This window comes from Tachypleus tridentatus, chromosome 1 (assembly GCF_004210375.1).
Source record: "Tachypleus tridentatus isolate NWPU-2018 chromosome 1, ASM421037v1, whole genome shotgun sequence".
Lineage (NCBI taxonomy): Eukaryota > Metazoa > Arthropoda > Merostomata > Xiphosura > Limulidae > Tachypleus > Tachypleus tridentatus.
The window spans coordinates 62,862,045-62,876,900 of record NC_134825.1 but is presented as its reverse complement, the minus strand read 5'-3'; positions in this window follow the sequence as shown (position 1 = coordinate 62,876,900).

Here is a 14,856-nt window from a genome sequence, read left to right as displayed (position 1 = left end):
CAAGAGACAGCGTTTCCTGCACGATCTAATACAGGAATATCCCCTGCAATGGTCGAAATAGTCCTTGTCTTCTTGGGGTGGCGTTATTAATATGATGATTAATCCCATAAATCGTTGGTAAAAGAGTAGCTTTCACTGCTAAATTAGGAATTACTAGAGCAGATAGTCCTCATGTAGCTTTGCCTGAAACTCTAAACAAACTAAATATTTCGGTTAAATAGAGCAAGAAGACACAATGCTGGGGAAATTATATGGAAATTTGAAAATCGACCAAAGATGAAAGCATACACTAGAATACTCTAAAGGTTATGTAATACAGGATCTTTAGTCATGGTTCAGGTGTTATTTTTAAATTCCTTAAACATACACTAAATTTTAATTGGTTTGTTTTGAATTTCACGTAAAGCTACTCGAGGGCTATCTGCGCTTACCGACCCTAATTTAACTACTCTTTTACTAACGAACAGTGAGATTGACTGTCACATTATAACGCCCATATGGCTGAAAGCACTAGCATGTTTGGTGTGAGGGGATTCAAACCCGCAACTCTCAGATTACGAGTAGAGTGCCTTAACCACCTGGCCATCTCGGGCCACTGCAAAGCTAAAGAAGATTTCTCTTGAAGAAGAAAAGGTCATCTTTCGAAAGCGCTCGAGTTATAAGATTATTATTCGTTTCTGTACAGCTACACAAGAGTTATCTGCACAAACCGTGCCTAATTTGGAAGCGATAAACAAGAGAAAAGGAAGCTGAATCTATAGTGAGGCAGTCTCTTCCAAGTTGCTAGTCTGCACTAGAGAATAGCCAATAGTTAGTTGTGTCGTCGTCTTCACCAATAAATTCCACGTGAATATAGTTTTAATTTTGTATCCAAGCCACTATCGGCAAGTTAAAGGAGTTTTTTGTAGCATTCAACTTAAACATTTGAATGTACAAAGCTCAGAGCGGCTAGATGGTGGCAAAATGTTTCTTTTCGGTATCCATCTTAACTGCATGAAAGTACAAAGTTTAAAAATGTTTGTTGCTGATGTAAATTCTGGCGAATGTATATTGTATAATTCTTACTGGTGTAGCGAATGTACTTATGTAACTTAAAAACCTCTGATTCATTTTATATTATCTTGTAAACCTCTTCCATCTGTGTTGAAAACCACTTTATGCGTTTCTGGAATTTAAATAAGTGCTAATTATAATGAAGGACTATATCCCTCATAGTTCCAACAATGGACACTGTTGTAATTTCAACAATAGATATTAGAACAGTTTAGGTTTTCAGTTACATGAGCTGATCCACTGCGGCAATTGTGTTATTTTTATTGTCTTATTTTCACTTGATGGGTCAGCGTGCTTTAACATACTATATGGTCCTGGATGGTATCTGTGGTACAGTTCTAAACTTCAAACTTGGTACAACATAATAAATAAGTCAGTTAATCCATTAGCATGAATAACGTGTGGTTGGACGCTGCTAACTGGTGACTTTCTTCTAGTCAGTAGCTCAAATCTTGGGAAAGCAACAGATTTTGCAAAGTTACTGTTACAGTCAGCAAAATTAAAATTACCATCTTATGAGTAACTTCACCTCAACATTGACACTGCCAATTTTATCCAAATACTTATAACGAATTAAGGTTCGTTAAAATTATGAAAAATAGCACATTGTGTAAATCTGCTACTGCAGTACGTGAATTGCATTTACATTAATTAAAATAGTTTAAATGTTATTATTGTCATTTCAGCTTCTTAATACATGTATGGCTTTGTTGACGAGAAGTTAGTAAATATGTAATGTTTATCATTAAAATCATCCCAATCCCAAAACTATCTTTGTCTACTACGGAGACACGAAGTTTATCGATTTTTCTTTGTCGTAGTTAAAACCATAGAATTAACTAAACATATGATTCCGTGAGCGTAGACATATTGGTTTTTTAACGTCTGAACGCTCAGATTATTTAGAAAGAAAACATACCGTTCTAGCTATAATTTAACATATGTGGCACAGTACAAGAAACCACAACAAATCGTGTATATGTTGGTAGATGGCTGCCATATTGATGAATGACTGCCATGTTGTCGGTAAGGAAAAACATTTAGTTATACGTTATTTAAACGTGTGCTTTATGGATGAGTCATTTTCATCACTTTATATTACAAACAGAATGATGTATGCTTGTAGAAAGCTTGCACTGACGCATACCTTATTGTAGTTTTGTCCAGGTATAAGCTAAAACGTACATGCTATAATAAATGTTCTCACTTTTTCACCTTGGAATTGATGCTAATACATTATTAATGAAGTGGCTGTTGTCTATTATGCGTATATTAATGGACTGTACATCAGACTTAACAACTATAATAGTGAATGGTATCTCTGCAGTTACATCCGTGATACCCGATGACTTAAAATTTAATCATACATTAAACCGTTGCAACTTTCATTTCTAAACGATACCTGAATATTTCAGCTTTCAGACATTATGTCTTTTACCAAATATTTGTGAATAAGTTTTGTTTGTAGTTAAGCACAAAGCTACACAATGTGCTCTTCCAACCACGGTTAATGAAACTCGGTTTCTAGCGTTGAACTTATAACATAAGCGTGTATGATTATTTGTCATGTATCCAAAATTAAATAAAGCAATATTTTTGTGCAGATAATCAAATTTCTTCGTTTGCAATTCTTACATACCTTTGTATCTATATTCAACAATTCGGTAATTGTCATTACAAAGATAATTTTATGTAATGATTTATTCAACAACCCGTAAATGTAACGACAATATTTATTAACTTTCTTTTAACTAAAACTAAATAAAGCAAACTAGCCAACTGTTAGGTTCTAAATAAATATATATAAAGCAGAACAATTGTAAGCTTAATTCAAAATAAAACAAAAATACGTAAATTATAAACAAATCATAAACCTACTCTATACCAAAATCATTTCCCCAACACACTTGTCACAAACATGTTTAGAACCAAAAATTAATGTTGACCTGCATTTTCTTTTTACTCTGGCTATTATCTGTGTTAAGGGCTAGCTTTTGACTTGCATAAAATTGTTTTGTTTAAATGTAATGTGTTTTTCAATTGATATCCTTCCACACCCCAGATGTATGTCTGAGAAAAAAGTTTTAAAGTTATCCTGTCTACACATAATTCACATCATAGTTTATACGAGCACAGTAAAATTCCAAACCGTATTTTGAGCAGACCTTTTAGAAGAAGAATACACAATTTGCTAATATTGAAAGTATCTAGGGGAATTTTTAAAAGTTATCTGATGACTTATAACTCGCTTCTCACTAAAAGGAATTAGAATGGTATGTAATTAAGCAAAAAATGAAATTTCTTTGTTCTGCCCACTGCAATTGTCAAAACCCGATTTTTTATGAAGATAAGTAAGTGATTACTGTATGTGGTATCGTAATTTCAAAATACGTATAAATGTTAACTTTGGAAATAGTGAAATTGAGAGATTAGAATCAAACCACACACAGATAAGAAATTAAAGCAAGTTCCATTTATGAACATAAGTTAGTAATGATCAATGTTGAAATGTGAATCCGAGGGTCCACGGGTCATGCGCCATTGTCACTAAATTATGCTCTGAGATTTGGGACTGTGAGGTAAATTGTAAACCCGAGGTAAAATATACTATTCGATTAAATGTAGCCTAAAAGTTGTCAGTGAATGTTAGTCTATTATCTCGAAATTAAGAAAACACGTAGGTTCAAGAAATCTTGATATAAATGAATAAAAACTCTACAACCCGAGCGCTTTCGCAAGTGTTTAATATACAGTAAAGATATAGTATTCGATTACTTAAAATTATTCCTAAAAATCCAGGAAAAAATATCAAATATGTTAATCTTGTAAATTAAGAAACTATATCAGAATAAGTAGCACCGTTAGTATAATGGGTCACTTTAATGAATGAACAGAAGAAGAAAATCATTTTTATCTGATTTCATGAGATCTGGTTGTGTTTTATAGCTCGTACTGCTCCTTTAAAGTTTTGAAATATTTGAGAAAAGTTATAGTTATACCCTTCGCCGTTTTGAAACAATCAGTTATCTGATGGCAATTGCTTAAATACTACGTTATGAGTGATTGGTTATGCCAAGGAAAATGAAACAGGATAATAATTTACCAAATGATTTTATCACATCGAACATATTGAGGCTGTGTACTGGTTACATGGGTTAACTTTGATAAGAAAAGCAGGAAATTCCAAAGAAAAGAAAAACATTAACAATTAAATGATACTCGCAAAAATTCGTTGCGTAATCAATATTCGGAATAGATGAAAGCTAAAATGGGTCAAAGAAAAACGTACAAAAAAAAACGTTTATTACTTACAAAATTTGAGTAAATAAAATTATCGTAAGTCCATTATTGGCATATAACAACAAGTTTATTAGTAAAGAATCAAAATCTTGGAGAAAACAAAGATTCAAAGAAAATAAAATAAATGTGGCACAAAGCGTAACTAAATAAAAGAAGTAATAGTTGAAAATAGAATTGTATGAGAAATAGTAATATTAAACAGACAAATAGCTCTTGAATTAAAAAGAAAACATCGAGGAAAGTAAAAACGAAAGACGCCTGATTAAGAGGTATAATGCATGTATAATGAACAGAAGTTACGTTAAAACAAAATAGTTTTGTCAGTCTCTTAAGAAATCTTTCGAAATCTGTTAATTGCTGTGCATAAGTGGCGACACCTGTGACTAATGAGTGCCAGTGATAGGAATTGCCTACCCTAGTATTTGTTTATGCCTTCTTTGCAATATTAGATATGTTATAACTAATATTAGTAGTTTATTGAAAAATTCGTGTTACCTTAAAGCGTTGCTAAGTTGTCTAATTTAAAATGTTGGGATATTTTTAAGATTATAATAATTTTGTGGTTTTTTACTTAACTAAAGGTACTAAATTCGTGATGACTAGAAACTCACTTGAAGTAAAAATGTATTCTCAAGACGGTTGGTGTGGCTATTAAAACTTTAATTAAAATAAAGTACAGAATAACGTTTCAACCTTCTTTGGTCATCTTCAGGTTAACAAAGAGAGCTTATAACTGACCGTTGCCGGGCACAAGTCTTAGGGGCGAGAGTGTAAACGGGTACGGGATCGTAGGGGGCGTAGCAGTTAGGTGTTAGGTTGTTAATTAGTACAGGTATAAAGGTGTTCCTTTATATTTGTTCAATTTAGTTTTTCGTTTTTTAAAACTTAGGGCTTCTTTGATTTTGCATGTGTTTATATTTGTTTCCTTACTTAGTATCTGGATGTTTCCTAAGGTTCTGTTGGGTTTATTTTATTTGCAGTGTTCAAACACGTGTAAAGGTGTGTTGTTTTTTTAATCTGATTTCCATTTTTCTGCTTGTTTCTCCAATATAGAAGCCGTGGTAGTTATTGAATTGTATTTTATAAATAACCTCAATGTTGTGTTTGTCAGCGTAGTTTTTATGATCTAGATATGTGTGTGTGTATAATATTTTTCAACTATGTTCACCTGATAAAATTAACGATAAAATCAACAAAATAAAACAACACTTCATTAAAAAATTTCCACCAAAACCCCGTAGAAAAAATTATACACACACACCTAGACCAACAACAAACAAACAACAATAAATCCCAAGTTACAACAAACTACAAAACCTTATACTGCTGCATACAATATGTTTTCAACATCAGCGAAATAATAACCAACATTTGGAAAAACACTTACAACAAAACAACATTCCAGTAAACACCAAATTTATTTAAAAATCAGTTACAAAACTAAAGTCCATACTATATAAAAACTACACTGACAAATACAACATCGACATTATTTATAAATACAATCTAATAACTGCCATGACTTCTGTTCTGGAAAAAGAAGCAGAAAAATGGAAATTATATTTAAAAAAAAACTCTCATACGTTTTTGAGCACTGCGTGTCAAATAAACACAACACAACCACAGAAAACACCCATACACTAAGTAGGGAAACGAATACAAACAAACTCAAAATAAAAAAAAAAAGCCTTACTTATACAACAACTCAAACAAAAATTAAACCAATATAAAGGAACGCCTTTATACCAATACTATTTAACAACCTAACACCACACTGTTACGCCACCTACAATCCTGTACCCGTTTACATCTCGTCCCTGAGACATGCGCCCAGCAACGAACTCGGCCGGCATGGCCAGGTGGTTAGGATACTCGACTCGTAATCTGAGGGTTGCGGGTTCAAATCCCCGTCACATCAAACATGCTCACCCTTTCAGCCGTGGGAGCATATAATGTGACGGTCAATCCCACTATTCGTTGGTAAAAGAGTAGCTCAAGAGTTGGCGGTGGGTGGTGATGACTAGCTGCCTTTCCTATAGTCTTACACTGCAAAATTATGGAAGGCTAGCGCAGATAGACCTCGGGTAGCTTTGCGAGAAATTCAAACCAAACCAAACCAGTTACAAACTCTCTTTGTTGACCTTTATTTTAATTAAAGCTTTGATACCCATACCAGCCATCTTGAGAACACATTAACATCCGAAAGTTCTCAAATAATCATTAGATCTTCACAAAAATCACGAGTACTTATATTTGAAGTTTATTAATTATAATTAGAAAAATACACATGTTTCAATCTGCAAAAGAGATGAGGAAGGATTTAGAATAAAATTTGTACATTATTGTACTTTGTTATTAGAAGTATCACAGGTAATGTGGTAAAATACATTATCTGACATATCATTGTCCTACAGTGAATCTTATCATAATGGAATTTGTGACGTATTCGTCTAAAACTCGGATACCGGAAACAATCGCACTGATCATCAGCAATCATATCTTGGTAATACTTTGTATAACAAGACAGTATTTTTATAGTTGAGTAATAAATAAAACAATTGAATTTTTTACAAAAAAATTATATGTTTCAGATCTAACCAGTAAAGGTGATGGAAAAACGAGTACAGTTCAAATATAAAGCAATAAAAAACAAACTTTAAAAATATTTATTTTTCTTTAGTGAAAATCTCATGAGTGATACAACTGAAAAGCAAGGCACTTTCACTGATAATTGTGTATGTAAAGAAATACTTCAAGAGAATCTACTCTGTAATGTAATACTGCGATCGATAATAGCTCATATTTAAGCTAAAAGTTCTGTAAAATCCTTCTTGTCATGGATAGTAAACATTATTGAATGTCAAGTATAAGTACACTGTTGTAGCAATTTCAGATAGTTGTATGAAAGCCCGAAGGCCTTGTAGCCTTCCACAGAAACAAGTAGTTATACCTGCCTGGAGAGTACGAGTTTTTGTTGGTATTTAATATTGTTTGTTTTCCTTTTGTTTTTGAAATTTTACGCAAAGTTACATGAGGTTTATCCGCGCTAGCCGTCCCTAATTTAGCAGTGTAAGACTAGAGGAAAGGCAGCTAGTCATCACCACCCACCGCCAACTCTTGGGCTACTCTTTTACCAACGAATAGTGGGATTGACCGTCACACTATAACGCCCCCACGGCTGAAAGAGCGAGCATGTTTGGTGCGACGGGGATTCGAAACTGTGACCCTCGGATTACTAGCTAAGTGCCTTAACCACCCGGCCATGTCGTGCCCTATTTAATAATTACAAACGTTTCTGATATTCTAATTGAGAACATAGTAAATAAAATTGAAGGCAAGTATATAATCAGTTTTAGGTGTTACTTTTCCGCAGAATGGTTATTTCACAGAAACAATTAGCTGTTTCATGCATACAAATGTAATGTATTTTAATTTACCAGTGAAGATACCCTCAAGTTCTCGGGTATCTTTACAAGAAGAATAGTAAGCTTAGTAGCAGAGGATATTAGGAATATTTTATATGAAATTAAAACTGAATTTCTGATTGTTCTGAGTTTAAAGATAAAGAGACTGAACACAATGTGAAAATAAATGAAAATAATATTTGTTTGTTTCCACACAAAAAATAAAATAGTGAATGTATAAAGACATAAGACAACGGGAAGTAGGTAAATATGGAAGGAAATATAAATTAAACTAAAAAAGTTGACCACCAGTACCTAGAAATTACAATAGGTCATCTCTCTTAGAGTTCACTTGCCACTCGTGTTACTTAGTCACTCCACAAGTAATGCTTTATTGTGTTTCAGTTAACAGTTCCCCTGAAAAATACTTATGTGGTTATTTACACCATCACCTAATATACCAGAACAAAAGCTGCCAGAAAAAAGAACTTTCACACGTTAAAATACGTGGGAGTAACAGTGTGATCTTTAGTTCTTACTTATGTATACAGCCCGTCTTTAGCTCTGAGAACCATTGGATGTGTAGCAGATTGAAAATCACATATTACTAGCATCCATGATATGTTTTGGGATCTGTGATGGCTATACTCTATATTGCTCCTGAAGCATCGTTTCTGGAGTCTACCAACTAATGGAATTATCACATACTGTACAGTTAGACATCTCTCGTGCAACAATGTATTTCACTCCCACACTATATATATAAGTAGTTAGGAAACCACCAGGACAACACGCCACTAGAGGTCACCTCGTGTGCCGAACTCATCATAGTTCTACAACTTGTCACTAGATAGAACATAGATCACTATAACAGGTGATCACAGTTCATGGTTCTGTTGAACCAATATAATAAGTCTCAGCATGACTATATTTAATCATTTCAAATCATTAACTTATTAGTTAAATAATTTTCCTGACCATTTAAATCGCCCTAAAAAGTACGTTAATTCATTAATTCCATATATTTACTTACTATTTGTATGTCTCAAAAACGGACAACATTATGCATTAATTAAAACTTACACTTTCATTAGTTTGACTAATGCTATAACTTGACAAAATAATTCATTTGAACATGTTTTACAGAGGTGAGTAATATTATACATATCATATACATTAAGTTACTAAAGCAAGTTATTTTTTATGTGTCTCAACATGTGTCATCAATAAAACGTTTATTAAATATTATGCAATAATAATAATTAAACTTAAACTTTAATAGTTTGACTTTATATACCAGGCTTTCTTGATGTTCATTTTTCAACTAGGAAATGTTATAAAATATTTTCCTATAAGTATGATTTATACGATTTTTGAAAATCTTTTGCCAAAAATCTAGCACTCATTTTACATTCTGTTATATTCTTTCTGCCCTGATGAAGATTACTACTATTTTTCACATGTATTCTCCTTTACCAGATTATATTGTATTTAGAATAAAAAGGCAAAAAAGGCAACAAGTCGTAAGAAGGTTTTTTCCTTCTGTTGCCTTTTTTTCCTGTGGTAATATTTTGTGGTATTTTGTCTATCACCCATTCTAAATATATAAATATGAAACCCATCACTGAAATGCATACCACTTCTGTATATTAGCAAAGACAGATGCAGAAATCAATGTGACCTTCTTTACATTTCTCCGGTACATCCAGCTATAGCAAGCTAATAAGAATAGTTATTTTATATTAAAATACTTCTACAGATCATACTTGTAAGCTTTTATTATAATATGGGATTATAATAAGTATAAAGCTTGTAGATAGAACTGGAGTAAAACGGTGATCTGCTTTACTAATTCTGTGAGCTACTTTATATGTACCTCACCATTCCCTCAATTATCTGTTTTTATAAATAGACTCATAGTTTTCTCTCACAGATATAGTTCTGTACTTTATCAGTCATTTAGACCTACAAACTACCACTACTCTTACCATTCGAATGTTAGTTACGCAGTTAAAGAGATACACACATATTATGTAATTCAATTTTTAAGGATTTTGTAAAAAAAAAATAGTTAATCTATGATTAATACAATTTAAATCCACCCTACCCTAATCGTCTGCACATAGTGGAAGCTAAATATGGCGAGAATAGCATTATGTACTCTATATATTCCCGTCTAAAGCAAAACGAAAGTAAAGGACAACATGTAAAGGAGCTTACATAATTTCGCATTCCGTTATCTTTGTTGAATAATGTTATTTACTCTTTTCCTTTCTGTTATTGATAACAACACGTCTTGGCTTTTGTGCATAATAATATAACAAAATGACATAATTTGAGTATATACACTAGCTATATATGCAGAAAGGAGATCCCGTGTTAAAAACGAATTTTATTACAACCTCCAAATGGGCATATCCAAGATATTTTTTGATATTCTGTGTTTAGGATACGATCACTTTATACACATATATATATCCAAAACAAAGTAACCTTCTAAGAAGAAATGCCAAAGACTGACCAATGCTTTGACCCTTAATCGCATGTTGGTCAATACCCGAGCTTGTAGGTCAGGTAGAAATATAGTATTTAAAGTTAAATACATTAAAAAACTATGTAATGCTACTAACCGATATAGTGTTTTGACTAATACTTTGATTGATAAAAACAACTAAAACAAAATGGACAAACAACCAAAAAATTCTACTTAAGTATCTTTCAGTTTTCTTACAGAATAAGGCAAGTTAATACATATCTTTCATTTTACGTTCTATAAATCTAATGTGTTTACAATTCAAATAAACTGTTACATCTACTATACATTAACTTTGGTAAGAACGGACTTTATAAGTCACTGAACTTAACAGTCAGCAAAAGAAATTTATCTTTTTATACACTTTATATAATATTATAAAAATATCAATGTACATTCATGAACTTCTCAATATTGGAAAATGATGTGCTGCCTTTAAACTGTTACTTTTTTGTTTTGATTTCAAACTCACATATTTGTTGTTTAAATATAACTTTACAGATATAACTCACAAAGATCTATACATAGTCTAACTTTTGAAGGTGTAATCATTCATGCACGTAAATAAATAACAGTATAGTCCATCTTATAATTTAAGCTGAGTTCTGCAGTTTTTTCTGTGTGAAAATTTCTTCTAACAAATTGACAGCATGATACCATTTGAAACTTACAAATTATCTATGAATTATCAAGGTTGAATTTACTTTCGTAAAAACATGGTAAAATTATTCTAGTGTACAATTCTAGTTACACTTTCTATTCGTTTAAGACTCTTACCAATCTTTAATTCATTAAACTGTTATATTTCATCTGATGTATAACGATACGTAACATTGGCTGTGGCTCTTGTATGATATAAGGAAGAAAATGTTTTCTTACGCCAAACTATCATTGAAACAATAAGTATAACTAATATTAAAGTAAACATTTCTCAATATAGTAATACATTTCTGAGTTTTGTAAGGTAAGGGGTATGATCTATAAGAATAGACATATCTATCATATACATGAAATCACTTTATAAAGAGTGTTCCCATTAGATTCAAATAAAATACCATTAACCAACATGATTACTTTTTTTCTAAAAACCATCGTTCAAAGACCATGCTTAAGCTAGTATTATTTTTGCTATATAACATAATAATATAGTTTTTACATCTTAAATTTAAATGAAGTTGTTATAAGATTTACGAAACTTTAGTAAAGTTCACTGTGGAAACAGAAATAACTTGAAATCATAACACATTATCAAATGGTTCCAGATACCTAAATTCAGTGATGAACATTATACACTTTAAAGTTAACCTTGAAGCCATCAGTAACAACTATTATCTTGATATCAAGACTATCAAGGGACAGGCAGGCATGTGAAATTAGCCCAAACTGATACATGGCAGGTCAGATATCAAAGTCGGATAGAATATTAGATTGAACTCACTTCTAGCATTTCTTCTTCCACTAGTTACGAGGTCATTTGATACAATATTCAAAAGGTGAACGGAAAGTACATATCCTATCCCATTTCCATTTTACAACCCAAAGATTAATTAAAAGTTGTGATTTATTACATTTCTAACATCCTTTGAGAGTATTTCTTCCACACTTCCAGCACTTTTCTCTCCTACCCAGCCTGCTTAGCTATGAACGTATGGACTGACAGAACACCACCTTCTTTTTTTACTTAATTGTCTATTGGACTGTAATTGACATTAACTTGCCTGTCTGGCAATACTTCAGTTGGACCAGCTGACATTTGCGATGCCATACCATCTTTCGCTTATATCTTTTGATTTTTTTCTGGTTCATTTTATCCAGATTTTATAGTAAAAAGTTTCATATTTATAGTATTGTGTAACTGTCATTCCGTTTTTTTTAATTCGAAGCCCAAGAGGTATCTCAAAATTTCTTCTAATTGTAGGTCTATTGCTTTGACTATCCGTATATGTTAAGTTCTGAATACGGTGGTTGATGTTAATTTTGTTCGGTTCCTCGAATCAAGAAACTTTTTTACACAACTTAGTATAGCTTATGCAGTCAACACTCCATGATAAAGCACATTATTCAACCAGAAACATTAATCAGGGAAGCCTTTCTTTAGCCTTTTAGATTTTGATACGTCTTGTGTTATCACACGAAGATTTAACATTTTACGTTACTTTAAATCATATGGGTTGTACGACCGTCTACAACCTTAATAGATAATAATGTTTCGTAAAAAGGAGTTTTAGGTCTTATCTCTCATTTGAACAAAACTGTTCTACACGTATTTGATCTATGCCTTGGTCACAGGCTCAACATTTTAAATGTTGAACCTAGTGCATCATTGATAGTTCTGACTCTGTGCTAAAGATTTTTTTTTTCACTTCTCAAATCTACAGTTTGTACACAGAGTATTATGAATCTATATTTTACTTCGTATGTTCTTAGCTTTCTTTGCTGTAGTTTTCAAAACTCATCCCTGCCACAGCATACCACATGGCAATATGTCTCATTTCTTAGTGGGCTAAATTTTTAGCAAACATATAGTCTGTTATTTCTGTGGTTCACCTTATTATAAGACCAAATTTAATTTGATGGTCTGAAGTTGGACGATATCACCGAATCCAATGTTCAGTGCATACCACCATGGCTTGTTACCATACTGTACTAAGATCTGTTATCATGTCTCCAAAAGAGTTCTGATACTCCTAACTGATAACATCGACTTCTCATTGAGTTCCATGCAATATAACTTATTTTAGGCCATACAGAAGATTAGCAGAATTCTGATTGTACTACCTGTACTAACTCACGTAGATCTTTCAAGCTCTGCAATCACTTAATGTTAGTTTTCACTTTTGAATATCTAGACAAAATTAAAATTTTTCTTTATTTTCTATTCCCATCCATTGTTTTCTTGGATTCCTGGCTATGTAAGAGTTAGATGGAATTGACTTGTTGACAATGAAACCAAATTGACCTTCATTTGTGACTGAACAGCATTGCCTGTTTCTCTGTTTCATTTTTGGATTTCAAACTTGTTATCAAAGTTGTGTCATTTGGTAAGCGTCTTGGGGTGAGCAATAACATAATATGCTCTTCCAAATACAATCGACTAATGCTGATTGGTCATCTAGTTTGGAGAAAATCAGAGTGAGAGGAAGTCGTTCTTGCAAAGCCACAGTTTTATTATATGTCATTTTGATTAACAGTAAACTCTTTCATATGTATGTAAACATTATGTCATCCAAGTAAAAAAACTGCTCATCTTTTACTTTTACGTTATTGCCATAACAATCAACAATAGATCAATATTTAAAATACTTTTACTCATAGCGTCCAAATAGTATTGAATAGTGTTTTAGGTAATGACGAAATTGCCCAGCTTACTAATGTATCTAATATTTATTGTTTTTAGGCCTTTTTAAAAGTATTCCTACAAAAGATTCTCCATACATGAGCTATGAAATGTTATTTTACCTAATCTTAATTTTTTAAAAATAAAAACAGTTGTTTGGTGCACAGAGACCTGTTTCTTTGCACTTTTCCATCCTAAACAACAATAAAAACTATATACAGAATTATTTTTCATAGAAAATCAACAACGCTCTCTCAAAATGTATCTTATTTTAATTGTTTCTTGACGAAACTTTGTACTAAGCTATTTTATTGTTTTTCGACGTTACTGATGCGCTTACAGTAAGTAAAGTTCACTGTTACATAATGTGCTGGATCAACATATTCAATGAACAGGATAGCCTTCACCAGTTGATGAGACAATCCAACAGTTTCAGTAGTGAGTACTTAGTAAATGATGTTTAAGAAATTAAACTCTTCCAATGTTTTGTTCCAACATCCAAATATCCTATCTAGATTTTAATGCTCATAACCTATTTCACTGATTCATGGTTCATAAGAACAATGAACTTTTACTTTACAAGTAAAAATCACCAGTGTTTGACAAATATTTCAACTTCAAGCAGTTTATTAATTCTTCTATAGTATCTATATTCAGTAGCCATAATCATAGACAAATATACGTACTATGTCTTCCTGGACCTATGGTAATATTATTTCATTTCAACTATAACTGTCATCAGCATCCAGCACAAATGAACAATATTGTATTTACTATGTTGCTAAAGGAGTATCCAGTAGAACAAATTTTTATTAACCACAATGCACAGTCACAGTTCTCAGTTCACCTAACTTGCATTTTTATTTTATTCAGGCGAGACAATGGCGCAGAAATCTAGGATAAATTGACCTTGAACTATTTGTAATAAAATGTGAAGCCAAGGACACTGTGATTGTCTTGTTTAATCATGGGTTAGTACTAATATGTATAGGATTCATCAAGACTCAATCTTTTCTCACTTTTTGACTGAAGAACTATATTTGTTTATGCGTAAATAAAATTGTTTGGTTTCATTCTACTTCTTACTTTTACTATCCACTGAATGACCATACCAAGGTTCTCTTCAGTAAAATAAAACACGTAACCAAACAATAAGATGTCAGTGATACAACTCAGGCATCACTCTATTGGAACTCTTTCAATGCAAGCTCTACCAGTCTTTAAAAAGA